Below are 27,679 nucleotides of genomic sequence, written 5' to 3' on the forward strand. Positions count from 1 at the left end.
AGCTTTTCCCAGTATAATACTCACTACACACTACTTTGAGCAATATTTTAAACAGACACTTTTACTTTACTTGGACTACATTTTTAGGCAAGTAATACTTTTACTTGAGTATGATTTTTCAGTACTCTTTCCACCAATGTCAGTCAATATATCGTACATATGTCCTTACATATGCCATCTGTATATCCATCTGTACATTCTTCCATCCATCCATTTGGCTGGTGAACGTTGATTGATCAATCGATCGATCCTTCTCTCCATTCATCCATGAGTCAATCCATCCATCCATTTCTATCATCCCATCATTCAATACATCCTTCCATATATTCTTTCATGGCTATCTATCCATCTGTTCATCCTTCTATCTATCCTGGCTGTAAAACTTCAATCCATCCATCCACCTATTACTCCATTCCATCAATCAATTCATCCATCCATCTATTCAGCCTTCAGTGAACCAATCCATCCATCCATCCATCCATCCATCCATCCATCCATCCATCCATCCATCCATCCATCCATCCATCCATCTCATCAGTCAATATATCCATTAGTATGTCCTTACATATGTCTGTCTAGCCATCTGTTCATCCTTCTATCTGTAGAATTTAAATCCATCCACTCATCGACCCATTACTCCATTCCATCCATTACTTCATCCTTTAGTCTTTAGTCCACCCATCCATCCATCGATCCAACCATCCATCCATCCATCCATCCCTCCATCCATCATCTCATCAGTTAATATATCCATCCATATGTCCTTACATATGTCTGTCTATTCATCTGTTCATCCTTCTATCTATCCATTTGGCTGTAGAACTTTAATCTATCTATTCATTCACCCATTACTCTATTCCATCCATTAATTCATCCCTTAGTCTATCCATCCATCCATTCATCCATCCATCCATCCATACATACATACATACATACATACATCATCTCATCTGTCAATGTATCCATCCAAATGTCCTTGCATTTGTCTATCTATTTATCTGTTCATCCTTCTATGTATCCATTTGGCTGTATAATGTCAATCTATCCAATCTGTTTGTCATCCCATCAGTCAATATATCCATTCATATGTACTTACATATGTCCATCTACCGATCTGTATATCCTTCTATCTATGCATTTGGCTGTTGAACGTTAATTGATCGATCAATCCATCCATCCACACATTCATCGATATATTCATCCATATATCTATCTATCTATCTATCTATCCATATATCCATCAATATATCCATCCATATATCCATTCATCCATCCATCCATACATGCATAAATACATCCAATTTGTTCTTACGTGTGTCTTTTTTTTACATTTATTCTGTCTGTTAAATGTCAGTTCATCTTTTTATCTATTTGTCTGTCTGTTTCTCCATCTATCCAGTTATCTTTTCCTGTCCATCCAACATTTCATCTACATATCAATATCTGTCATTTAATTATTCCTTCCATATCTATCTATCTATCTATCTATCTATCTATCTATCTATCTATCTATCTATCTATCTATCTATCTATCTATCTATCTATCTATCTATCTATCTATCTATCTATCTATCTATCTATCTATCTATCTATCTATCTATGTCAGAGATGTTAACATTCCTCTCAGTAACTTTCCACCGTGTGATGTTTCCCGCAAAACATTATTCCGAATCAGTCTCTTTTGCTCTCATTCTGTGAAATTATCCTCAAAGATGAAAGTGTGAAAGACAGCGAAACACAACACACCCGGCTGCACATGTGCACACGTGCTGCTTCTCTCCACATCAATTTGCTCGCCTGCAAAAAAACATTCTTCAGCTCTTCATCCATCCATCTGTCAATATTCACGGTTAAGAGAGAGTACGGAGACATTATGATGAAAAATAAATGATGTGATGAAAGTATGCGAAAGCAACAAAACTGAGAGAGAGAAAAAAAATAAGACATAAGGGGATGAAATGTGGATGAATCTCTAGCAGAGTCCACCTCCAACGCCTCAGCTCACTGATAGGAAGAGTGTATGCATGTCAGCTATACGTTACCGCAGCTGTATTTTTAGCACTACACATTAAAGATAAATCTTTGGGTATGTAGAAGCAAAAGCAATGGAATAGAGCACAACAGTGTTATGAAACATTCACAGCATGTTAAACCATATCATTCTGCAGTCATCTCATACAAAAAAAATCAACTAGATCTTTTGATACAAAATTGATCATTCTGATTTCATCAGACCTTCCTGCATTTCTCAGTAAAAAGTGTTGTGCTTATTTAAAAGACATTTTAAACGAACCCAGGCTCATTCTGACGTACCCCTATATACATTTGTGAAGAGTGCCAAATACGTCCCAGGAGCTACATTATTATTTTTTTTTTTTGCAGTTTTTGTTTTTGCGAATTCACCAGAGGCCTCTGTGTATGCTTTTTGAAATCTTAAATTTCTCTCGTAAGTGCTATTTGCGCCTGCTGTTCTCACCAGAGGCTCTTGTTGACTGACTGACTGACCGATCGACTGACCTCCTCCTTCCCTACACCTAACCAATAGTGTTTTCAAAGGCACAGATTGACCAGTGTCCACCCACTATCCTAAACCCAACCGACAATTTTAAAAAGCAATGCTGAAAACGAAAACCCTTGCTTGAATTTTACTAGACTTTTAGATTTTACCACATTCTCACCCTGATATTTACTATTTTATTTTATGTTTGGCTTCTGTTTTTGTTTTACCTGCTTTCTGTAACCGCTCTTCGCTGCACTCAAATCCCGTAATCGTGGTCAGTTCCTTCTTTGCATCTTAAGATCTCTACATCTTTACATTAGACAGCAACTAAACTTTTAAAAATTATATATCCCACGTCACAAAATCTTGGTTCTTTCCTCTGAGAAATATTGCTAAGTCACAAAGTATGCTATCCATCTTAGATGCAGAAAAGCTAGTTCATGTTTTTATGACTTCTAGACTGGATTACTGTATTGCTCTGTTCCCCAGTAGCCAAGCATCCTCTATTAATAAACTTAAGCTAGTGCAAAATACAGCTGCCAGAGTTCTTACCAGGTCTAGAAAATATTATCAATTTTATGCTCCATACACTGGCTGCCTATTAAGTTCTGCATTGACTATAAAATATTGCTTCTTACCTATAATGCTTTAAATAAGCTTTAAAAAACTTTAAAAAAGCTCCAGTTTATCTAACCAACCTTCTGTCTTGCTACAATCAAACCCACTCTTTAAGATCTAAAAACTCAAGGCTTATGGTAGTACCTAAAATAGCAAAGTTAAGCAAAGGAGGTCGAGCCCTCTTATTTATGGCTCCTAAACTCTCGTGCCCAACAGAGTTTTGTTTCTCTTGAGTTTTTTTTTTTTCCTTCACTTAATCAGTTGGTGAAGTTTGTTCCTTCCTTAATGAAGTTTGGATTGGGACTTGAGGAGCTGTGCATTGATGGATTTGCCCTTCGGTGTTTGAACTTTCAGTAGTAAAATTTAAACCACAATGAACTGAACTAAACTAAACTCCAACTCTGAAATCTGGACTTTACTAGAACTCCTATGTTAAGTGGCTTTGACACAATATTTATTTATTTATTGTAAAAGTGCTAAATAAATAAACATGAATTTAATTGAATTTAGTACGCCGACATACATGGACAGCAATTGGACAAACTGGTAACAGCGCGAAAGCCGTCCACAGATGTGAGCGGTCAGCTGGTAAGGACGAAAAGGATTTCATTTTAACGATGAAATGCAGCCATACAAACTTCTGGCTACATAGTTTGTGATCTCCAGAAATGTATATAGGGCTACATTTTCAGAACAAGCCTATATTGTTTCAAACACGCAGTGCCATATTTGCTCAAACTTATTTCAAAACATTCCTCGCTACATTTTAAAGCCATCAGCTAAGCTTGAAGTTCACATGCTAATTGATTTATGGACATGCTAACCTTTCGGTTTACATATTCTTCCAAACCTCACAAAAGCAATTGCTGAATTCGAGCTGTCAACATCAGTAACACAAACCAATCTGTGTGATCTCTCGTCTGAAGAGGTAAGCGTTTCCTGCAACAGGCATAGAAGATTACAGGCACTTAACTGAAGTTCTCACTACTTCATTAGCCCGGAGTCGAGACCCTTTATCGCTACTTAAATCTATTAACAATTATGTTATCAGCAGGAGAGAGAAAAAAAGGGGGTTTGTGGGAGATTTCTGCCTGCGAGAACATATACTCATGCACACCCACATACTCACACTCTTGAAAGGGCTTATATTTAGTAGCCTGACAACAGAGCGCAAATTCTGCTCATGTAGACCCTCTCTAACTTTCTCCATTTCACTCTTTCTCTTTCTTTGTGTGGAGTCAATATAAATCTGTGAGGAAAGAACAGTCTATGGAGTTTGTTAAGCAAATACTAGAAACTTAATTGGACAGGCACACGCACACACACACACACACACACGCACACGCACACGCACACAAACACACACACACACACACACACACACACACACACGCACATACACACACACACACACACACACACACACACACACACACACACACACACACACACACACACACACACACACACACACACACACACACACAAAAGACACACAGGGTGAAGGATTGACCATGCTTTGTTACACTCTGCTGGATGTACATGGTTTAACAGCAGCATTAGACTACACAGGGCATTGGTGTTGGCACAGGGACTGCATTTCATCTGATTCTTTACAGAATTGAAGAGAATTATTTTCAGCTCTACCCACTTAAAATTTTAACGATCATTCACATTTTTAGTAACGAGAATGGTGATAACTTGGTCATACAAAAATGGATATAGAACAGAATTCTTCATGGTAAAAAGTGAAGTGACAGGCTAAGGAAATGAATGGAAACATCCACACACACACACAGACCTTTGAAAATACCATCATTCATGGAGACTACAGACCAGAAACCAGCCCCAATTAAATAAAGTGCACAACAATAAAAAGTTTAAAACTGCTAAACTTTCTACAAACAAGAAGTTATATAGTAATTAAGTAAAGAATGTGTCTTTATATAGTGCATTTATTATGTATGACCACATGAGTAGGGATTGATGGAAGGAATTTGGTCAGGACAACGATGTTACACCTCTACTCTTCATTAGAAGTGGCATGGGATTTTTAATGACCACAGAAAGTCCGAACTTCGGTTTAACGTCTTATCCAGTAGTGTGCCCTTCACCATACTGGGGCATTAGGGCTCACACAGGTTGAGCACCCCCTGCTGGACTCACTAACACCACTTTCAACAGCAACCTAGTTTTCTCATGTGATCTCCCATCCAGGTAAAATCTGTGGCCATATCTAAAGATTATATCTAAAAAAGTTTGTTGTCGAGACAGTGAGTGAGTATAAATACATGGGCACCAGCCTGGATGAAACTAAACTTCAACCCAACTCAGAGGTTAACCCAAATTATATTTGTAAAAAGGCAAATCTACTCTATCTGAGAAAATTGAAGGGGTTTAATATGGATACGCCACTTCTTAGGACTTTTTTATTGAATCTCTTTTAGCTTTTGAGGTAATATGCTGGTCATCTGAAGGTGTAAATCAGACTAATGTCAAAACAGCCTTACACAATTGTTTACCTATTTCAAAAGATTTTGGGCACAAATTTTAACAGCATTGAGCATGTGTATGAAGTAAGAGTCATAAAGAGGGCTATATTCATTTTAGCAGGTGAGAACCACCCATTTTAATCTAATTAATTTAATTTAATTTTTAATCTAATCTAAGTTTTGCCTCCTGCTATCAGGCAGAACTTATTTCAGATGAGCTAGATACAATGAATATTTTCATTCATTTGTTCCAGCTATAGTTAGGCTATCTAACAAGCTTTAAGTTGGTACTTGCTTATGTATGTTGGATATTCCTGCTTTTTAACATGTTTTGATTGGTATGTTATTTCACTTGGGGGCAGCACAGTGGCTCAGTGTTGCCTCACAGCATGAAGGTTACTGGTTTGAGTCCTGGCTGGGTCAGTTGGCATTTCTGTGTGAAGTCTGCATTTTCTCTCTGTGTTCACGTGGGTTTCCTCCGGGTGCTCAGATTTCCCCCACAGTCCAAAGACATGCGATATCGGTGAAATTGAGCTAAATTGTCTGTAGTGTATAAGTGTGTGTGTGAGGGTTGGAAGGGCTGGAAGGACATCCACTGTAAATAACATATGCTGTTCTATCTGCAAGCTACTAAAATTCCTGTAAAATAAAATTATTAAGTTTATAATAGCCAGTTTCCACAGAGTGGTACGGTACGGTAGGAGTCAGTATGGGTCAACTTTACCAGGCTTACATTTCCACTGTCAAAAAGGTACCAATGGTACCTTTTTAGTGGGCATAGTGTACAACAAAGTTTCAGTCGACATCATTCTCACTCGAGGAAATGTCAATGTAAAGCTGTACGGGTGGTTCACATATCATATGAGAAGCACTTTGCACAAAACAGATGCTTTATACGCATATATACTTATGTTCATTACTAACCTTTCTATAAACATGACTAGATTATAACTGCAGATTAATGATAGCCTATGGTAACGTTTGCAACTAAAACAATTGAATAAATGCAACAAATATGAACATATACAGCCCCCACAGTCTTGTTACCATTGTTAGTCCTTATTTGGGTTTAATAACAACACAAAATATAGCCCAGTCAGTGCAAACCCTACATCTGCATCTTTAATCTTCACCAGTACATGTAACCTCTGTTAGAAAGTAATTCCATCATTTCGAGTTCATAATAGTCCAAAATTCACACTTAAATAATCTTGCACCCATTATTATAATCTGCTTAAGAAGTTTGTTATGTCGCATATAGACGCGCTGTGAGCTCACGCGAGAAAACGAAACAGCTCGCACTTTAGTTCGCCTTGTAAACAACTACGATGCACAGGGTAGATGCTGCTCTTCTTTCTGGCTGTTCATCAAGACGATGGCAAGGTTGGTTTGTTTCTCGGCTGTGTATTTAAAAATGGCGCTTTCTTTGTTTTTATTCTCCTGGCTTGTGTACACAGTAGTTGCGTATCTCTGTAAACCAAAAGAGATCGACTGCATATTTTGCTCCACCTTTTGGTACCTTTTTTTTTTTTGTTAGATACCCTTTTGATAGAATACCCAAAAAGTGACATGGTTTGCTTTTTGGTTCCTTTTGACAGTGGAAACGGACATAAAAGCGTTCCGACCTATACTGTACCACTCAGTGAGAACGGGCCATTAAAAGTCAGTTTTTTCATTAGCAAAAAGTGTATTTTGTTTTTTCAAATATTACTTTTCATGCAATGTGCAAAATAGCTTTTTATGAAAATAAATGTGCACAACAATGTTTGTGTTTACTAAACGAATGCATTAGTTCTGAGCCTTGGCTTCTGATATCTGACCAATTAGTGGACTGTAGACTTGCTAAAAGATATTTTTCTTTTTTTTCTTCAGATTACTCATTTAAGGCTTGATTACAATTTCGAACAAAAGGAGCTGTCACAAGTATATTATGAAGAAACATCAGTGTTGTTTTATTTAATGAGCCCATTAAATGAAAGCCTCCTAAAAATTCTATGGCAACCACACTGACTAATTCAGATGCTTTGCTACAGCAATCATTCTTACTGATTCACCAAAAAATAACTGATATTCAAATAAGCAATTTGATTCATAATCATTAACTCTGATTCTTAACTGCCTACAGCCTTCCACAGATTGAAATCTTGTCAGAGAAATGATGACGTTATTTAACAAGACTACAATAATAATGATTCAAAAAAGATTCAGGGACAGCAACACTCCCAGCTCACTACTCACAAATGTAGTTGAACTAATAACTGCCAAACACCGGTGACACACGAGAAGGAATAAGCCTCATGTGGCTGATCCATAATGCATTTCTGCAGGGACAGATTCATGGTAATCATCTAGAATGTCGCCATGGTGGCATTTCTGGAACGGTGTGTGGCCTTATATTGACAAAGCTTAGTGTCTCCTACTGACAAATCATTGAGAATGAGTTAGGTGACAAAATCAATGATTCCCTCTCTCTCTAGATCTCTCTCTATATTTTATCAGCAGGAATGGCAGATGGATTGAAATGGTGGAATACAACAACAGGTGTATATAGAAAAATAACATCATAAATACAAAAGGTGGAATGTAAGCCACTTTTGTTAGTTATTAAATTAGTTTCTTTCGTGTATCTTTTACATGCAATTATTAAAAAAAATCTTCTCATTGCTTTGATTCAAATTTTGTTAACATAATATAATATAATACAATATAATATAATATAATATAATATAATATAATATAATATAATATAATATAATATAATATAGTATAATATAATATAATATAATATAATATAATTTATATAATATAAATTTATTATTATAAATATTCTAATATAAATACTTTGAGTTTGTTTTTATTTTACCCATTTTCAGGTTAAAAAACAAGCTAGCATTTTTAGAATGTGTTTTAAATGAGTTTTATCTTATGAAAATATAAATAAAATATTTTATTTGTTTCATTTAGTTTATTGCGCACTAAGTCTGAAATTTTCATGTGAAATTTTTGCACATTCAAAAATTAACACACTAACATTTATCCACTGCCTCCAAAACATGTATGTAAAAAAAAATGGATTGCGTTAATTTATTTATTTTTTCACATCCCTGGTGTTGTTTTGAGAGGTGTTCAAGCTAAAGACAAAATCTAAATGGTGTCTATTAAAACTATTTGTCTTGAAGCACACATAACTTGACAAACAAAGTGCAGAATATAATGACAGATTGTGGTTGATGAATGAGAACCATTGCTGAAGCCTAGAGTATGCTGGTTTCGATCCCTGGCATTCAACATGTGTTTCCCATGTCACTGTTTGGTGTTTTTGTGTTTGTGCACCTTGTATTTCTCATGTTCATTCCTTCATTCATTTTCTTGTCGGCTTAGTCCCTTTAGAAATCTGGGGTCGCCACAGCGGAATGAACCGCCAACTTATCCAGCAAGTTTTTACGCAGCGGATTCCCTTCCAGCCGCAACCCATCTCTAATCCCTAATCCTAACCCTAACACTTACACACACACACACTCATACACTACGGACAATTTAGCCTACCCAATTTACCTGTACTGCATGTCTTTGGACTGTGGGGGAAACCGGAGAAAACCCACGCGAACGCAGGGAGAACATGCAAACTCCACACAGAAACGTCAACTGAGCCGAGGATCGAACCAGCGACCCAGCGACCTTCTTGCTGTGAGGCGAACGTGCTACCCACTGCCCACTATTCCTCATGTTATGATGACAAAATTTCCTTACAAAGTACATTTTGAACTTGTATGGGCCTTTGTTGGTCCCCATGAAAAAAAAAAAGACAAACTACACAAAATTAAATATTTTGAAAATGTAAAAATGCAGAATGTTTTCTGTGAAGGGATAGGGTTATGGTTATGGTAGGGGGATTGAATACACAATCTGAACAGTATAAAAATCATTACATTTATGGGAAGTCCACATAAAATTTGCTATACAAGTGTGTGTTTTGTCTATACCTTTGACATACAAGTCTACTAGCTTAGCATCAAATTACTCAATGGGTGCAGATTTCCTTTTTACTTGTGAAGTTTTATAGATGAAGTTTTATAAACTAAGTTCGAGAGGAGCGCATGATATGATTGAGCACGACTGGCCGCTTATCTGTAATCAGTAATAATCCAATCAGAGTGATCCTAGTTTACTATAAATGGATCATTTTCTCCCTACTGCTCTATTTTCATTTTGGAAGAATCCCCCCTTCCACCCCATCTCCTCCTTTTCCTCCCTTTTCTAAAGGGGGAGCTCTCGAGACCTACCTGATCTCGGATCTCCTGTTATGCTTATTGACAAGACGGGAGCCCTGGGCTCAAATATCTCTGAGCTTAGGGTTCTCTCCCGGGACAGCATGCCCAAACCTGCTATAAATGCTAAGCATATCTAAGTGGGAACTCTTAAAACTAATTTTGAGAGGATCATGTGCTATTATTGATCGTGGCTGGTCTCGAATCAACAATCATTATTGAATCCATGCCTTCAATAAATAGCCTAGTTTGTCTTACCTCCCTTTTCTTCATTTTGGAAGAATCCACCCCATCTCCCCTTTTCCTCCTTTTCTGGGGGGAGCTCTCGAGACCTACATGATCTTGGACCCCCTTCTATGCTATGTGACTAGGCAGAAACCCTTGAGTTAACTATCTCAGAGCTCAGGGTTCTCTCCCAGGACAGCATGCCAAACCAGAAACTAGTATCAAGCATTAGCAAACTGTGAACTCTTTAAGTCTTTTTTTTAACTGCATAAAAGATCTGAAATGACTGCATAAAAGATTTTTTTGCAGTGCAGTGTGCATGCATTTCATACGAGACAATTTGATGATAAAGAAAAAAAAAACACTCAAAAATTTCTGACAAAGTACTCCACATGGAAATTGTCAAAGAGGTCAGTAAGCAAGCAACTTTATATGTAACTTCACCTGGACATGTAGTTTTTTTCTATATAAAAATACAATTGTTTCCATGTCCCTGTGGTTTTTAAGGAAGGTCAGTTCTCTTACAGATCTAAACACCCCTTTTAATATATTAATAAATGTTAGAAAATAATAATACAATGACAGGAATACCAAGAGTCCCGTTTTAAATCTGTGTGCCACACAATCCAAGTCCTTCCTGTCATTCTAGTGATTTCCTACCACTTCCCGTTTTCCTCTTTCTTCCACTTTAAGTTTCTTTACCCCACTGCCTTTTATGAGTACAAACACTGTACAACAACCCAGACATGCTCAAAATTCACAACAATAACAAACCCATTAACCTTTCATCGTGAAATGCATTTCAGATTGCAAAGCAATATGAGGTAGACGATTGAAGAATAAATGATTTCACTAAAACCAGACCAGCGCAACTCTCAACTCAACTCCAAAAGCACTATGCGCACTGAATTAATTTACAGACATCTGTTTGTTCTTCTTTGCAAAACCTTCTGCCTTTCGGATTTTCATAACCTGTGTTTCAAAACAGCCCACGGGGCATCCAGCCGACCTCCTGCTGGCTTTCATGAACTATAAAAGAGATTATGAAATTTATATAACGGTCACAGAGATTCAGTGGGGATTATAATATGTGAAAAGTGCATTATGTGCAGTGTTTAACCACTAAAAACAAAGCAAAACTTGGATTGTTTTAATTATTTACACTCAATTATTTAGAGGGGCTGTATTGTTTAAATAAAGAATCAAGATTAATATACAATCTGATGTTTAATAAAGCTGTTTATAAGCAAACGGATAAAGAAATCTCTTATTTTTTGGGCCAATAACTCCCTCTTTTTTCTTTTTTCAACCCTCTATGCCTAAGATTGAGATAAACTTGGATTATTCTGATTATTCACACTCATTTATTTGCAGGGGGTGTGTTGGTTTAGTAAATTATCAAGATTAATAGACAATCTGATGTTTAATAAGGCTGTTTATGAGCAAATGGATAAAGAAATCTCTTATTTTTTAGGCTAAACAATCCCTCTTTTTCTTTTTTCAACCCTCTATGCTTCCGATTGAGATAAAAAGATGGTAATTATACCAAGATCTGAATGAACAGATGGTTTGCCATTTGGAAAAACAGACATTTTGAACGGCTTCCCTCATACCAATCTAATTGCAAACACAGTAAAAAAAAAATTATAATAAAAAATAAATAATAAAACCCTCCGATTTTCTACAAAAGAAGGAGAAACAATGAGCAGAGGTTATCTCATTTCGACTAATGGCTGAATAATGGCTTTGGATTAATACTAGAGGCAAAGATTTGTTCGCTCATCCGTTCACCAAACGCCAGCATCTTAAAAGAGGGGAATTAAAACAAATAGCCTGCATTTCCCCGTCCATTTATACTGCTTGTTGTACAATTGAACCGCGACTGTGCCTCATACATGTAATTATGGTAATTAGGGTTTAGGCAACCATGTACACAAGCCCACATCTGTGTTGATCTTGGGGGGAAGATGTCAAGCTATATTAGCTGTGCTTAAATTACACACTGCGTAAGGGTTACTGTTTAGTTCAGATAAGCAGACTTGCATTGTAATTTCAAACTGACAGCGTCTTAATGCAGAAAATAAAGTGATTTTTAGGTTGCTGCATATATCGCTTTTATTAATAGCGGGCAAAGACTATAAAATAGCCATTGAGGAACTACTATGAATTGATTTCAATATATTGATGTGATGTGAAGCCGAAGTGCTTCTACAACAACCAACACAATGCCTATACAATGTGCTTTTAAAATAAAGATTGTCCTTCTCACTTTTCTATTCCCACTCTGAGGGCAACTTTACATTTCTCAGAGTTGTTTGACTCAGATGTGTTTCTATATGTGTGAAGCAAAGTGAGTGAGTTGGATATATATACAGTAACAGCTGAGAATGTGACAATGAATACAGACTGTAGCTTAATCACTTTTTTTTATTGAGACGTGTTTGCACTGACGTGTTGCTATTTTCAGACCAGCTCATTCTTAATTTTCCTGTTTTCTGCCATCTTGTTTAAATAGCAAATTTATTTTGCCACTTTGTGGACTCATGGGTGTTCTGGTCTAGAAAAGAGGTGTGTTAATGCGTATTGTTGGCGCGTTGCTATTTTGAGGACCGCTAAAAGCAGGTCTAAAGTCCAGCGCAGAGCACGTGAGTTGTGTGCGTTAAACGTGTACACATTGCTTAAAACACGCAGGATGTACAGCGATAAGCAAATATCTTTAAAAAATAAATAAATAAAAATAAAGGAGTAAAATATTACAAAAAAATATTATTTTCTAACTAAATATAAAAAAACACTGCCTCCATGCCTTTTTCATCTCACAGGGCTTTTTTTCAGTTTACTAATGACAAATTTCTTTTGTATAATGTCATTAATATTAGTATTTTTTTATTATATGCATATTTATATTTATTTAATTAAAAACAAGCATAGATTTGCCAACCTGCCGGGTTTTGGACCATATGGAGCACAGCATGTGTTTGAATATAACTCAGATTTCTGACCACACTTCATTATTGTTGTATATTCATTTGTTTGCTAGATTTAGAAATAGTTTTGAAAAAAATCTTTGCGCTTAACAAACTGGACAATGAATGTCTGTGCCATTTTCTTATCCACGAAAGAGAAAGTAAAAGCTGATTAAAGGAGTCTCATACTTTATCCTTGCTGCAGATGGTCTGTTTAATTGTTTTCCCACTAGTAGAGCATTCAGTTTTTTCACTTACAAAGTCCGCTATGTAAAAAGCAAATGTGCCATGGCGTGACACAACTGGCTCTTAAAGGGAATGGGAGATTTCAAAACACATCTATAACTTATAAGAAGTATGCGCACAAACCTGTTAGATCATGCGCCACAGTGCAGAGCATTTTTAATTTTTTTGTCAATAAAATAGCATAAGTGGATTCTGACATGCCCTTAATGCTGTGTCTCGTCAGGACACTTTGTGTTTCTCGAGACCCCAAGCTGTTTCAGAGAGCTACTTAAATCTGAGCTCTTCTACATGTTAAGTTACTTTGTTCTGTTTTAAACAGTTTATGCACACTCTCAGAATTAAAGGTATGTGAGTTGTCACTGGGGTGGTACTTTTTCAAAAGGTACACATTTGTACTTACAAATTTTAAGATGAACACTTTTGTACTATTTAGGTACTAATATTTAACTTTGAGGTAATAATATGGACGTTTGAGGTACAAATTTGTACATTTAAAAAATTTGAGAATTTCTGTGGGTGCACTTTTTACTTTTACTACTGATCATGCAGTAGACCTTGCATCTTGGATTCTTTTGTTGTTATTTATTATTTCAGAAATTGTGTTCGGAAACAGAAAACATTCATAGTTTGTAAATATCAGACATTTCTTATCTGTGGAATCAGGTTGAATAATCTATTCCACATGTTGAATGGCATCTCAATGTCATTTTCAAGATTCATGCTTAATAACTCGACCAAAATATTACAGATAATTACATTTTACCTGATATTTTTTAAATTACCATTTAACAGCTAACCACTATACAATAAATCCAACATTTTTTTCATACTTACTAAATACTTCTAAAAAAACAAAGCAAATAGGCTAAACATATAAATAAATAAATGCAGAGCACCATCACATTACACAAGCAGGAAACAGCTGATTGCATTTATTTGAATGGGTTCATTTACTGGCTTGATTAATCCACAGCATAATATACTTTGCCTTTAATTTACCTACTATCATGTCTGGCAGACAGCATTAGGTATAAAGGATGAAGGGGGAAAAAAAAGGGATGATGGAAATGGAACAAAGTAAAATGTCCAAAACGAACAGCAGTGAATGTGTGATCAAACACTGAAGAACTCAAGTACACACTAAAACACACCTATTCACTTTTAACCAATATATCGGCACAATAATGGCGGTCTGGATTCTGCGCTAGACTCAAAGCTTTTACTTCTGTCACTAAGAATTAGAGGACGTTTTTGTGAGGAGACGTTTTTCATGTTTATGAGAAAGTTGTTTACACACTCGTCATATTGGGCCCACGAGGCTTTGAAGCTTGTCTCCTGATAGCCATTAGCACCGGCCATTTCATTTCCTTCTCGACCACGGCCATCTCTATGGTCTTAGTATCCAGGCAACAGTCTGAAGACAAAACAAGGGTCATCGATGAGCTACAAAAGCAGACCTCAGATGCCCCCACAGCTGCCTTACAAGTCATTAGAGAGGCTGTACTAGACAGGAGAGCACCGGTGGGCTTAGAAACGAGAGTGTGAGAGTGCCTTTTTGAAGATTTCTGTTTTGAAACTGGCTTGTGGTTTGACGGACAGTGTTTAGGAGGATGAAAGAGACTGCGCAGAGATGGAAAGACCACTGCTCACTGGAGAAGAACGATTGATTGCTTTACCTGACAAAGGCGAAATGATTTCTTCTCCACTTCTCCGAAAGAGATGCACTGAGGAGAAGAGAAAACAAAACATTGAAAGTCAGATTCAATTCTTAATGCGCCAGTTATATATACAATACTAAATTATCCAACTAAATAGATCAAATGTTTTTAAAAATCTGACATACAATTTATGATATACAGTATAATTGATTTAAAAAACTGTATTATTTGTATACAAAGCCATCAATAGTCTTGCTCCTTAGTACCTTGCAGATTTATTCTGTCCTTATACCCTCTCTCAGTCATTGAGATCTTTTGAACATTCTTTAAAGGAGAAATAAAGCACTCAGTCAAGTTTATCTTATTTTGTACATTTTATCTTGTACAAGCACACATACTCGTACAAGTAGCCTACTTTTACAAGTTTATCTTATTTTGTACATTGGGTTCCACTTTAATGAAAATATCAATTAATCTAACCATTTAGAAGAAAATGGCATTTTTTACTATAGATTTAAGACCTAGAGCGCCAGGTTCTTGGTATGTTGTCACGAAGTTGGTTTCGTTCCCTCTACTGAGCAGATACAGTGGAAGTAAAGGAAATTGTAAAGCCTAATTAAACCCAGTGCGTGAAGTTTTAGGCATGGAGCTGCTGCAAATGCAAGCATCAGATGTGTGTCTAATATAAAAGTACAGATATTTATTATATTTTTCTTTTTCCCCCTTTTAATTACCTATCATTTGATGCGCTTTGCTCCACTCTCTGTATTAATCTGACTGGCTGCCTGTCTAGGTTTCAACAATGATTGTAATGGGCTGAACAAAGAGACTGGACAACCTAATTTAACCCAATCCATGAAGTTGTGGACGAGTATCACAGAGGTGGTACACATACAAGCATTTAAGTGTCTTCAGTTGTGCATTTATTTTCTTTTGTTATTACTTTTTGTTTGATGTGCTTTGCTCCACTCTCTCACGCTGCTCCAGCGCTGCCTGACGAGGGGATTTACATTCTGACTAATGCAACGATGAAAATGATAGATGACTTCAGACTAAATCATGTCTTTGTGGGTTATGTCAAGACATATTCCTTTCACAAGTCGATTTACTCGATCTCTCAACATGTTTGAAGGATAAAAACCTGCCTTAAGAAACACTGCGCTGATCTTAGTTTGGTTTGAACACGAGCAGAGGTGAGGGGCTGTAGCAGTGAAAAGTGAAAGTACCCACCCCCATTACATCAGTAATGTTTCACTCTCTGAATTTTGCAGCCTGACTGTGTGTGGTTTCAACTAGGTCCATTACTTAAGTAAAGTTTATATAGTTTACAGAGTTTTATACAGTGTACTGGCTCTCACATGTGTATTTTGAGATATTTTGCGTCATAGTTAAATACATTTTAAATAAACTGCAAACATAAAAATATAGAAACTTATTTTTTCCTCAGATTCTTTCTTGAAACTCTTCCCTGTTTGTCATATACCTGTCTGATGGCTCATTATGCAGCTCATTATGCAGGTCTTTGTTTTCTCAGTTGTGAATCGCTGCATTAGTAATGATAGTTCACGCCTTCTCGCATAGACGATTTTCACTCAGAAAGTGACTTTGAAATTTTAATTCATTAATTTTTTTTCTTTTTCCAGAGATGGGTTGCATCTAAAGGCATCCTGGATTAATAAAGGGACTAAGCAGAAAAGAAAATGAATTAATGAATGAATGAATAAAGAAACGAATGAATGAATAAATATTTTTTTCTGTGAGCAAGTAAACAAGATGATTCTCACAACATTTTGAAGCAAAAACACTAGGCTACAAGATCCAGTTCTCAAAAGTCTTGTGAACAAATGTTCTCAGTGTGTTTAATGGACTTGTTTTAGCGACTTCAAAATTTTTGTTTTTCACTATAACCAAGCATTATCGTTTCTTTCTCAAAAACACAAACACATACAAACATGCTGCTTAGGTATTATTGTAGCCCAGCTTGTGCTGTTTGCAGTGTTATTACACTTTAGTTATTAATATGTTTTTAAGACACTGAAACAGCACAAATGTCGTGCATGTCAAAACTTCTCCAGAGCCCAAAAACACCCTTAGACCCCTGGGGGTTAAATGGGGTTTATAAATACATATTGTAATAATAATAATAATAATAATAATAATAATAATAATAATAATGTATTGTTGCATTGTATTGTATTGTATTGTATTGTATTGTATTGTATTGCATTGTATTGTATTGTATTGTATTGTACAGTATTGTATTGCATTGCATTGTATTGTATTGTATTGTACTGTATTGTACAGTATTGTATTGTATTGTATTGTATTGTATTGTATTGTATTGTATTGTATTGTACAGTATTGTATTGCATTGCATTGTATTGTATTGTATTGTATTGCATTGTATTGTATTGTATTGTATTGTATTGCATTGTATTGTATTGTATTGTATTGTATTGTATTGTATTGTACAGTATTGTATTGCATTGCATTGCATTGCATTGTATTGTATTGCATTGTATTGTATTGCATTGTATTGCATTGTATTGTATTGCATTGTATTGTATTGTACAGTATTGTATTGCATTGCATTGCATTGCATTGTATTGTATTGCATTGTATTGTATTGCATTGTATTGCATTGTATTGTATTGCATTGTATTGCATTGCATTGTATTGTATTGTATTGTATTGTATTGTATTGTACAGTATTGTATTGCATTGCATTGCATTGCATTGTATTGTATTGCATTGTATTGTATTGCATTGTATTGCATTGTATTGTATTGCATTGTATTGTATTGTATTGTATTGTACAGTATTGTATTGCATTGCATTGCATTGTATTGTATTGTATTGCACTGTATTGTATTGTTTTGTATTGTATTGTATTGTATTGTATTGTATTGTATTGTATTGTATTGTATTGTATTGCACTGTATTGTATTGTTTTGTATTGTATTGTATTGTACTCAGTGGTGGAAAGAGTATTAAAAAATCACTCAAGTAAAAGTACCATTACTTGCCTAAAAATGTAGTGCAAGTGCAATAAAAGTATATGTTGTAAATATTACTCAAATTATGAGTAAAAAGAACTTTTAAAAGTACTCAAGAGTAGTGAGTATTGAGTATTACCAAGTGGCAACCTCTTGCTCTCCCTCGTGAAGCAACTACGGTTGTAACTAATACTACAATTCATGAAAATTACGCTAGTCCTGGCTCCACCATAGAGCAAAATTCTTTTGAGCCCACTGTTAAAATGGCCCACTTAACTGCAGAAAAAACAGTGTTTACAGAGAAAGTTGTGGCCAAATTAAGACTCAAAATCACCCCAGAGTGGATGAAAACATCCCCAACAGCACACAAAAGTTGTTGTCATGTTAAAATGCCAAGCATAATGTTGATTTTCATGACAATAATAATGAATATAGATTATTTTTGACATATTTTCAATATTCAAAATTATTTCTTTGTTCTATTTCAGTAAAAGTTCCCCCGGAAGTGCAACCCATGATTTGAAACACTAGTCGCATGCTTAAAAAAGGTGGATACACAAGGGTCTGGAATCAGTTGTTTCTCGTCTTCTCATGAATTTTAACAGAGCTGCAGATCTAAAACGCATTCTGGCGATGCATAAAGAATGAAACATACATTAGTAAATGAGTTTCAACAACAGTGGCCCTGAACTGTCTGTGTGTGTGCGATTCCCCTCGTGTCCCATTTCCCCGCCTCACTTTTACTGAAGTACTGGTGCAATTTCTCTTATTTTTCAACCAAATAGATCAGAAGGGAGTCATCAAAGCCCCATCCACCGAGGATAAATCAAACAGGACACATGGAGGAAAGGCAAGGACATGCAAACGCTCCAATACACCCAGCCAAAGTCACACAAAGACAAGCGGATGCGGACGCAAACTAGAAAGTCAAGTCGGCATAGCCAGTTCATGCACACATACTGGGGGGAAGCCACACGAGCACATCATCTCCTTCGTCTGTGGGATTGAGGTTTAATAATGACAGGACAGGCAGAGAGAGGGAATAGCTTTATGTGCAGAAGTGGGTCTTATAGTGGACTCTGCATATGATGAGGTGACAGGCTTTCTTTTGCACTCTTGCTATCTCTCTCCTGCTATTTTGTGTCTCCACTCTTCTTCTGTATATACATATATATATAGCGTGTCTATAATGAAAGTTATTATATAGCAGGTGATATTTTAAGCTATGAAAATTCAATTTCCGCCAACCTTGTGACTTGTGTGTTCATGTGAGAAAGATCTTTACTGTTTTTAGAGATGAACATCATAACAGTTACACTTAAAATGCTCACCTATCAGTACAGGTCAACTATTTATATAATAATAAAAATAATAATAATAATAATAATAATAATAATAATAATAATAATAATAATAATAATAATAATAATAATAATATTACTTTAATAATACAATAATAATACTTTTATGTTTACCGCACTGTCAGTATGCAGTGTCAACTGGAATTAATAGCAATTCAAAATTGTAACAACAATATTGTGGTGGAAATAAGATTCGAACAATAATTTGTGAGATATAGAATAATATTCTAATAACGTTTTTATTGTTTATAAGGATTTTAATCATTCATTCATTTATTCATTCACTTATTCATTCATTCATTTTCCTTTGAATTATTGTCTTATATATCAGGTATCGCCACAGTGCAATGAACTACCGGATGCCCTTCCAGCTGCAAGCCAGTACTAGGAAACACCCATACACTCTCACAATCACCCACACACACACATACACTATGGCCAGTTTTGTTTATTTAATTCACCTATACAGAATGTTTTGGACTGTGGGAGAAACCGTAACACCTAGAGAAAACCTATGGAGTCAATCCAGGGTCATTTATACTTGCAAAATAAAAAAAAGTTTTGCAAACAAAAATCAAAGCATTGAGCAAAAATAAATAAATAAATAAATGCAAATCTCCAAAAATTGCAAAACAAAAATAATTTGTTAACAAAAATAAAGAACTGCAAAAGGAAAATTAAGTTTTAGGAAATAAAAATGAAATTTGTATAAAAAAAAAAAAAAAAAAAAAAAAAAAAAGAGAACTGCAGAACTGCAAATAAAAATCAAACAAATCAAAAAAATAAAAAAAATAAATAAAAAAATAAAAATAAAATAAAATATTTGCAATGAAAAATGAAAAAAAACTATATATTTTTGCAAAACATTATTTATAGCATTACCTTTCCAAAGTCCATCCAGTCAATTGCAATGCTCATTTTGATTTGCTTTTGAGTCAACCATGAGATTGCGATGCTGTTTTCATTTTGCACCTCACATTTCTGTGTGTTTTACTTTGTGGCCCTGATTTGACAAGGCGGCAGAGTCAAGTGAAATCGGGCATTTACCACAGGCTGCCTCCATTTAAGTGACATCATCAACTGGAGACACAGCATCACCAAGGTGGTCATACAGCCCAGTAACTCGGGTAGTAATAAACTACTAAACTTACTAAAAAGCTAATCAAATTGAGTATTGCAAATAACTGGAATGTCAATTCCTCTTTGCCAGATATAATTAATGCATCTAATAATGCAAATGAAAACTGAGACAAAAATATATATGAAAAATATACAAGTGATGTTGCAGCAGATGATAGACATCATTGCTGTATTAATACTGCAAAGTTTATTGTACTGGAATTGCTAAGGATTATTTGAAATAGTGCAGCGATGGGATGTGTAAATATCTTGTTGACATTTAGAGATCTTGCTGTATTTTTCTTTTTGAAGGCACAATTTATCCCACATGAGAAATAGCTGACCATGGTGTGTATATTTTGGATCCTGTTGATTGCTAGTTAAAAACCTTTCTAAAAATGTATGTGTTGTTTATGTGTTATTTTTTTTTTTATATTTTTACAAATGTTATCCCTAGCCCAGGGATGTCAAACTCAATTCCCGGAGGGCCGCAGCCCTGCACAGTTCCAACACTCATTAAACTCACCTGATCAAATTAATTGAGTCCTTCAGGCTTGTTTGAAACCTACAGGTAAGTGTGTTGGAGCAGGGTTGGAACTAAACTGTGCAGAGCTGCAGTCCATCAGGAATTGAGTTTGACATCTCTGCTCTAGCCCTATGAAGATAATAAATACCAACAACTCATTAAAGTGCCCATAGCTTAGTCTAACTCAGGCTAGAGTGTATGAAAGATTGTTTATTTGAAGTCTAACAAATGTTTTTTTATTAAATGATAACAGCTTACATCACACAGTTTGTAATAAATTGTATATTATTGCGTGTTTTAAATGTAAGTGTTTTTACTTGTTCAGCAAGCCTTTGTTATAGTGCAGATACGGTTGGTCAAATGAGAAGTTTGGGGGGCGTGGTTGATTTGACGTACAAGCGTTTGGTTGGAAGCTTCTGCCTCCGGCTTCATCTGGTAGTCCCTTCTGCGCATGCCCAGGCTCTAATTTCAGCAGCTTTGCGTCATGAGGCAATTTGCATTAAAGGGTTCAATAGAAAAAGGCGTTGTCGTGTGGTCTATAATTTTCACAGACATTGGTTGGATTATATGTAGAAGAACCCAATTGTTGGGTTAAAAAGTCAAATTAAAATTAAATTAGGTTAAATTAAATAAAAAATATATAAAATGTTATAAAAATAAAAAAAAATAATTAGTGTTAAAATAAACAGTGTTTTTTGTAGCATGTACAAACAATAGATGCTATTTAATTATTTGTTTAATCTTCAGTATATATACTATTTTAACAACAGTTTTAAATGTAAAATTAATATTTATAAATATTTAACAGTCAGTTAACCACTCAATGTCCTCTGAATGGTTGCCAGGGTGTGTTTTTTTTAAACTGGGCTTTTAATTCAGTTATTCAGTCGGTATTTATCAATTATTTTGTCTGCCTGGCTAAAATATATAAACTCAATTATTTAGAAAAGTAATATTACACTTACTCAACCAGCCGTATGTTTAGAGACATTGTTCGCATTATGCTACAAACGACAAAATTTATTTGCATGACCAAAAATCACAATATAATCAAACAGATTCCTATGTCTGATTATGACAAACATTATAGCGGTCCTGGGTTTCAGCAATTGCACTGCTGCCGATGCATTTTTTTGTAGTTTTATTGTTGGAGCTAATTGTGTGTTGAACATCTGTGCTGATTTGCAACTAACAGACAAATGTCAGCCCATCTGCTACCCAACACACTAATGAGAATAAAACATCTCACACACACACATCCATTCTCAGTCATCCTATTGTGTGCTGCATTACAGCTATATTTCATGCAGTCCCCAGACAGCCATTCAAATATCTTTATGTGGCCAATGTGTCTTGAGGAGCGATTTGATTTGTAGAGGGCGAATCAACCGTAGAGCACAAACCATCACTTTTTATCCACTTATATGGCAAATAAGATCTGTGAAACATTATTCAGAAGCTACTCAGTGTTCACTCCCTCATCCATTAAAGGTTCTCTGAAATGTGTAGCTTTGTTCAATGAGTGATGTAATTTCAATTGAAACATGGTAACAGGGTGGGACATACAGTGTAGCTCAACCCCCTTTTAAGCATAGCCAATGGCGTTTTGTTATTAATCACAGCTCTGCCAGTCAGTGTCACTGAGCTAATGCTCATATGATTCATTACAGTCAGTTTCTAATGGTAATACTGAGTTTCTACATGTTTTTCAGCTTTAAAATGCAGCATTCAATGTAAGTCAAGCGGGTCTACTAAATAGAGTTTCCATTTCATGTGAAGTGAATCTTTTTTTTAAAGACTTAAAAAATGAAACAACACAAAAACCAAATTAGGTGATTTTCCAATAAGTTTGAGAGCTAATGTTGGTATTGGTGAAATAAGCTATGATTCCATCCAAAGACACCAAATAAACTGCAAAACTGGAATATCACAAAAAGCATCTGAGTATAAAGCTCCATCCAGTGAGTCAAAGACAACAAAATCATGACTTCCTGATAAAAAGGTGGCAATTATCAAAAAGAAAAATGCAATTTGGTGCAGCAGAAGCCACAAAATAAATGTTAGGTGCAATTTTGAGAAACTGTAATAGTCTGTTCTTTAGACCAGAACAAACCCGGTCTAAAGTCCAGCGCAGAGCTCGTTAGTTGTGCGCCTCGCTTGCACACCGCTTAATACACACAAGATGTAGAGCAATACACAAATATCTTTACATATATAAAAAGAATTAAAATATTAAGGATATAATAAGGATATATATAAGATTAGGATATATAAGGATATTATATCAGTTTCTAGCCTACAAGAATTTAAAAACCACTGCATCCTTCTTCTCGGTAGGCTTTGTTAGTTCACTCAATTTCGCTTTTATAATGTTATTATTATTAACAGTATTATTTATTATATCCATATTTATATTTGTTTGATTAAAAACAAGCTTAGATTTGTCCACCTGTCAGGTTTTAGACCATATGGGGCATAGCAGGTGTATTTGGAAATAACTCAGCATTTTGACCACACTTCGTTATTATTGTTCATTTATTCGTTTGCTGAAAATTAGAACTGAATTTAGAAATAGTTTTGAAACAATCTTTGCGCTTAACAAACTAAATTAATTATTTATAGGCTAATTGCGTAAAGGTTTCCCTATCCACGAGAGCAAAAGCAAAAGTGAACTTACTTTACGTCATGTAAATAGCAAATGCACTTAAGGCGCAACGCAGCTGGCTCTTAAAGGGAATGGGAGATGAGACTCTGATTGGTTTATTCTCAAAACACACCTATAACTCATTAAGAAAATAAACTCAACCCTTTTAAGCCATGCTCCATGGCGCAAAGTGGATTTCCCTCATGTTTATCCTCATATTAGCACATATAGATTCTGACACTCTCTGAATGCATTTTCGCCCTGCGCTGTCCGTTTTGCGCATGGACCGTCAAAATAGAGCCCAAAGAGCGCAGTCATGCAGTCAACTCACTTTTGGAGGAGTTAAACTGTTTTTTGGGAGCGCAGCCACTCAAGTCAGTTCTGGGAGGTAATAATAGTGAACTACTTTCATAACATGAGTGTGCTCCACGCAGGTAAGTGGGCTTGACAAACCAACCACATGTGGGACACACTCCTCCTTTGGTCTGGTCTCCTCTGGTCTTAATGCACCAGACATTTTGTTAGAAATACTCATATGCTTTGCATGTTTGTCCTTGTGTTTGTTTATATAACTACTATTTTTATTTATAGCACTTCATTTTTGCATCTCATGTTTAAATGCACTATGAACAGCAGCTGCGCTAATTATTTTCTTTATTTTCTATTTCCACCTGGGGATACCGAGGCCCCCAGAGATACAGTGCCACTGATGTGATCCAAGAAAGGATGCCAAGGTATCCATAATCCTCGACCAGGCCGTATCCTGAGCTGATGCTGTGGTGGTCATGGAGGAGTGAAGAGCATGAAACATTGATCCCACATTGATCCTGTGGGTCAGCCTGATCACCCGCCGGTGACCTACTCACACCTGCATTTCTCTACGATTAAAGTCCAGTGCTCTCCAGCCTCTGTTGCCTAGACTGCAGCTCTGCATAGGAAGTTTAACCAGAGGAGAAATGGTCGTGCCCAACTGAAACTGGTTTCTCTAATTTTCCTTCACTGTTGTCAACTGGTGAAGTTTTGTTCCTTGCCACTGTCGCCACTGACTTGCTTGGTTTGGGACTTGGGGAGCTGCACGTGGATGGATTTGCTCTTCAGTGTTTGGACTTCCATCAGTGAAAGTTATATCACACTGAACTGAAAATAAAACTGAAATTCAGCTCTTGACTGACACAGTTCCAATCTACTAGAACTTCTATGTTAAGCTTTGACACAATTTATACTGTAAAAGCACTATATATAAAAACCATGAATTTAATTTAATGAAATGATGGACAAATGGTCATCACTGCTATCTCATATATTATTTAAAAATGTTCAAACCATACCTGCCAACACTCCCATTTCTCCCGGGAGTCTCCTGTATTTCAGATCCATCTCCCGTTATGTTATTTCTCCTGGAAAACTCCTGTAATTTTACCCCCCCACCAGGTCCTCAGCTATTTGGTATAATCTATGAACGAATGAAACATGAACGGATCGCCGACTTTGGTATAATATCCAATCGCCTGAAACCTATATAGTGCATGGTGCAAACACCTAGACATCCCCATCACTTTGCCACCCCCTGCTCCACCCCAGTCTCCCGGATTTCCAGAGACAAATGTTGGCAGGTATGGTTCAAACTGCTTTATCCAGTCAAAAATACCTGCCACTTCCTGTTATTTTTGTTAACACATGATCTACTAAAAAAAAAAAAAAAAAAAAAATATATATATATATATATATATATATATATATATATATATATATATATATATATATATTTTTTTTTTTTTTTTTTTATGTGCACGCTGAAATGTATTTGATAAATAGGTGGATGAAAACATAGCTGTAGTATTTAGGGAAACAGATGCTGGTGTAATTGATACGGCAAATGTGTATTCATATTACATTATTCACATTAACACTTTTTTGAACAAAACCTAAACCAACCCAAGTGAGCGTAAATAATGTTATGGAATGTAATAGTTTTTTGCTTTAACTCCGGGTGCACTAACAATTTTATCTTTGTCTAGTGGCACTCTAATTAGATACTAGATACTATTGAGCATTTGATTGGTCAGAAGATTTAATGAGAATATGTGGTAGTTGATGTCTGTCACCCATCAAAACATGAATGTGGGAACAATATTGTTAAAATGTTCTTCAAGAATGTGATCAGCTGAGGACAAACAAAGAACAGTACAAAAGCTCTATTCATAGAATGTCTAATGTAATTCAATTTCATACCCTGCAGATTGGTAGCTGTTTTGTGTACATTATAGGACTAGGCTACACATTATCTTTTTTCACACAATGTATCCCCCAGATGTAAAAAACATAAGGTGCGTCCCAAATCGCATACTTATGCACTATTCTACCCCATTTTGTAGTATAAATAGTGTAAGTAGTACATTCACACTGAGTGTGGTTTATTTATAAACTAATTTCGAGAGGATCACATACTTATGATCAACACGCCTGGCATCTCATTAGCTCGGTAACCTGCTCTATTAGATGATTACAGAAGCATTATAAATAACCAGAGTTTTTCACTCCAGTTAACTTCGTCTTGAAGTTTCCCCCCTTCCACCCCTACTTTCCACCCTTTTTTTTCTGATAGGGCGACACGGTGGCTCAGTAGCTAGCACTGTTGCCTCACAGCAAGAACACCGTAAATCCAACCTCCTATCGGGCCGGTTGGTGTTTTTGTGCGGAGTTTCTATGTTCTATGTTTTATGTTCCCGTGGGTTTCCCCCGGGTTCCCTGGTTTCCTCCCACCGTCCAAAAACATATACCATAGCCAATTGACTAAACCAAATTATCACATAAGATAACCTTAGTTTACACTTCTCACACGGCGACAAGCAGGGGAGTTCTCAAGACCTAGTTCAAACTCCCCTCTCGCACTTCTAACAGGAGGGAGCCCCGGGCTCGAGGATGCTACGAGTTCAGGGCTCTCTCCAAGGACAGCGTGCCAATTGCGCTTTATTGATTATCAGCCAAGGGTGAACTCTTGAAAAACTCTTAAAATAATAAGTACACTTTAATTACCCAGATGCTGCACTAATTCAATTGTTAAAAGGAAGTGTGGAATGTTCGAGACTTCATGCACTCAACGGCCAAAAATGTATGTTTATGAAAATTAACAACCTGATCTCATGAGAAAGCGTAACTATTTTATGTTTTGTCATTTAGTGTACTCTTTGTAGAGTACATTGGTACGAAAATATATGATTTTTGGCAACAAACCACACCCCTAAACCCAACCGTCATTGGGGGATGAGCAAATCATACTAAAATGTACAAATGAGATTGCACGAATTCATCGTACAAATTAGCCACAAATTAGCCACTAAATCAAAAAGTTGCTGTGAGATAGCATTGAAACTATGGGTAGCCCCACTGAGATCATAAAATATACACTGAAATTAATTTTTATACTGGAAAATCACGTCTCTGATCCTTTTCAGTCAAAGTGAGAAAGATTTTGAAAGGAAGAAAGTAATATTTAAGTGCTTGTATCTTCTTAATGCAAATTTTGTTTTTGTTTTGGAGCATGCTAGCTTATAGATAACCTTAAAGGTAACATATTGATGCTAACGGCAACAAATTGCAGCACCAAAAAATGGACTCTTGTCTACTTGAAAGCAAAGCAGTGCCTGTGGGGGATTTGTGCATACAGAAATGTGCCTGTGGCAAGCTCACTGAATCACACAAACTCATTGAATCACATTTACTGGCACTTTCCTTGTCGAACGCCGTCCGGCTGCATGCATAATGCACGAGGTGAGAGCAGAACAAGAACAAACACAACACATGGAACAGACTCTATAATCACACCCCGAGTCAGCAGGCGACAACCTACGATGTCTCTTTTTGTCTTGGTCTCTCTGCTTGTCTTTTCCCCCCTTGTTAATACCTAAATCTGATGATTCCACACCTTTGTATGTGTGCTAACACCCACATCCAAAATAGTTCAGAGTTTAAAAAGAGAGAGGCCTTTTGAGTAAGTGTGCCATGAAACAAAACAACTAAATACCATTGATAGCATTGAGATGGATCATTAAAATGTGGT

The 27,679-nt window shown here is 36.0% G+C and overlaps 2 protein-coding genes across 15 annotated transcripts in view; one reads left to right on the forward strand and one right to left on the reverse strand.

Annotated features, from left to right (window-relative positions):
- sulf2b (sulfatase 2b) overlaps positions 1–27,679 on the reverse strand; it is a 544,470-nt gene that overhangs the window by 214,134 nt on the left and 302,657 nt on the right. For all 14 annotated transcript variants that reach the window (XR_015522636.1, XR_015522630.1, XR_015522629.1 and 11 more), the window contains one exon: positions 14,992–15,039. The gene's annotated coding sequence lies outside the window, so the exon portion shown is untranslated. The remainder of the gene's footprint in view (positions 1–14,991; positions 15,040–27,679) is intronic.
- The window catches only part of LOC147831263 (uncharacterized), a 353,683-nt gene that overhangs the window by 182,445 nt on the left and 143,559 nt on the right, over positions 1–27,679 (forward strand). The window lies entirely within an intron of this gene.

The sequence above is a fragment of the Danio rerio genome, chromosome 23, assembly GCF_052040795.2.
Source record: "Danio rerio strain M-AB ecotype USA chromosome 23, GRCz13ab, whole genome shotgun sequence".
In the NCBI taxonomy this organism is placed as follows: domain Eukaryota; kingdom Metazoa; phylum Chordata; class Actinopteri; order Cypriniformes; family Danionidae; genus Danio; species Danio rerio.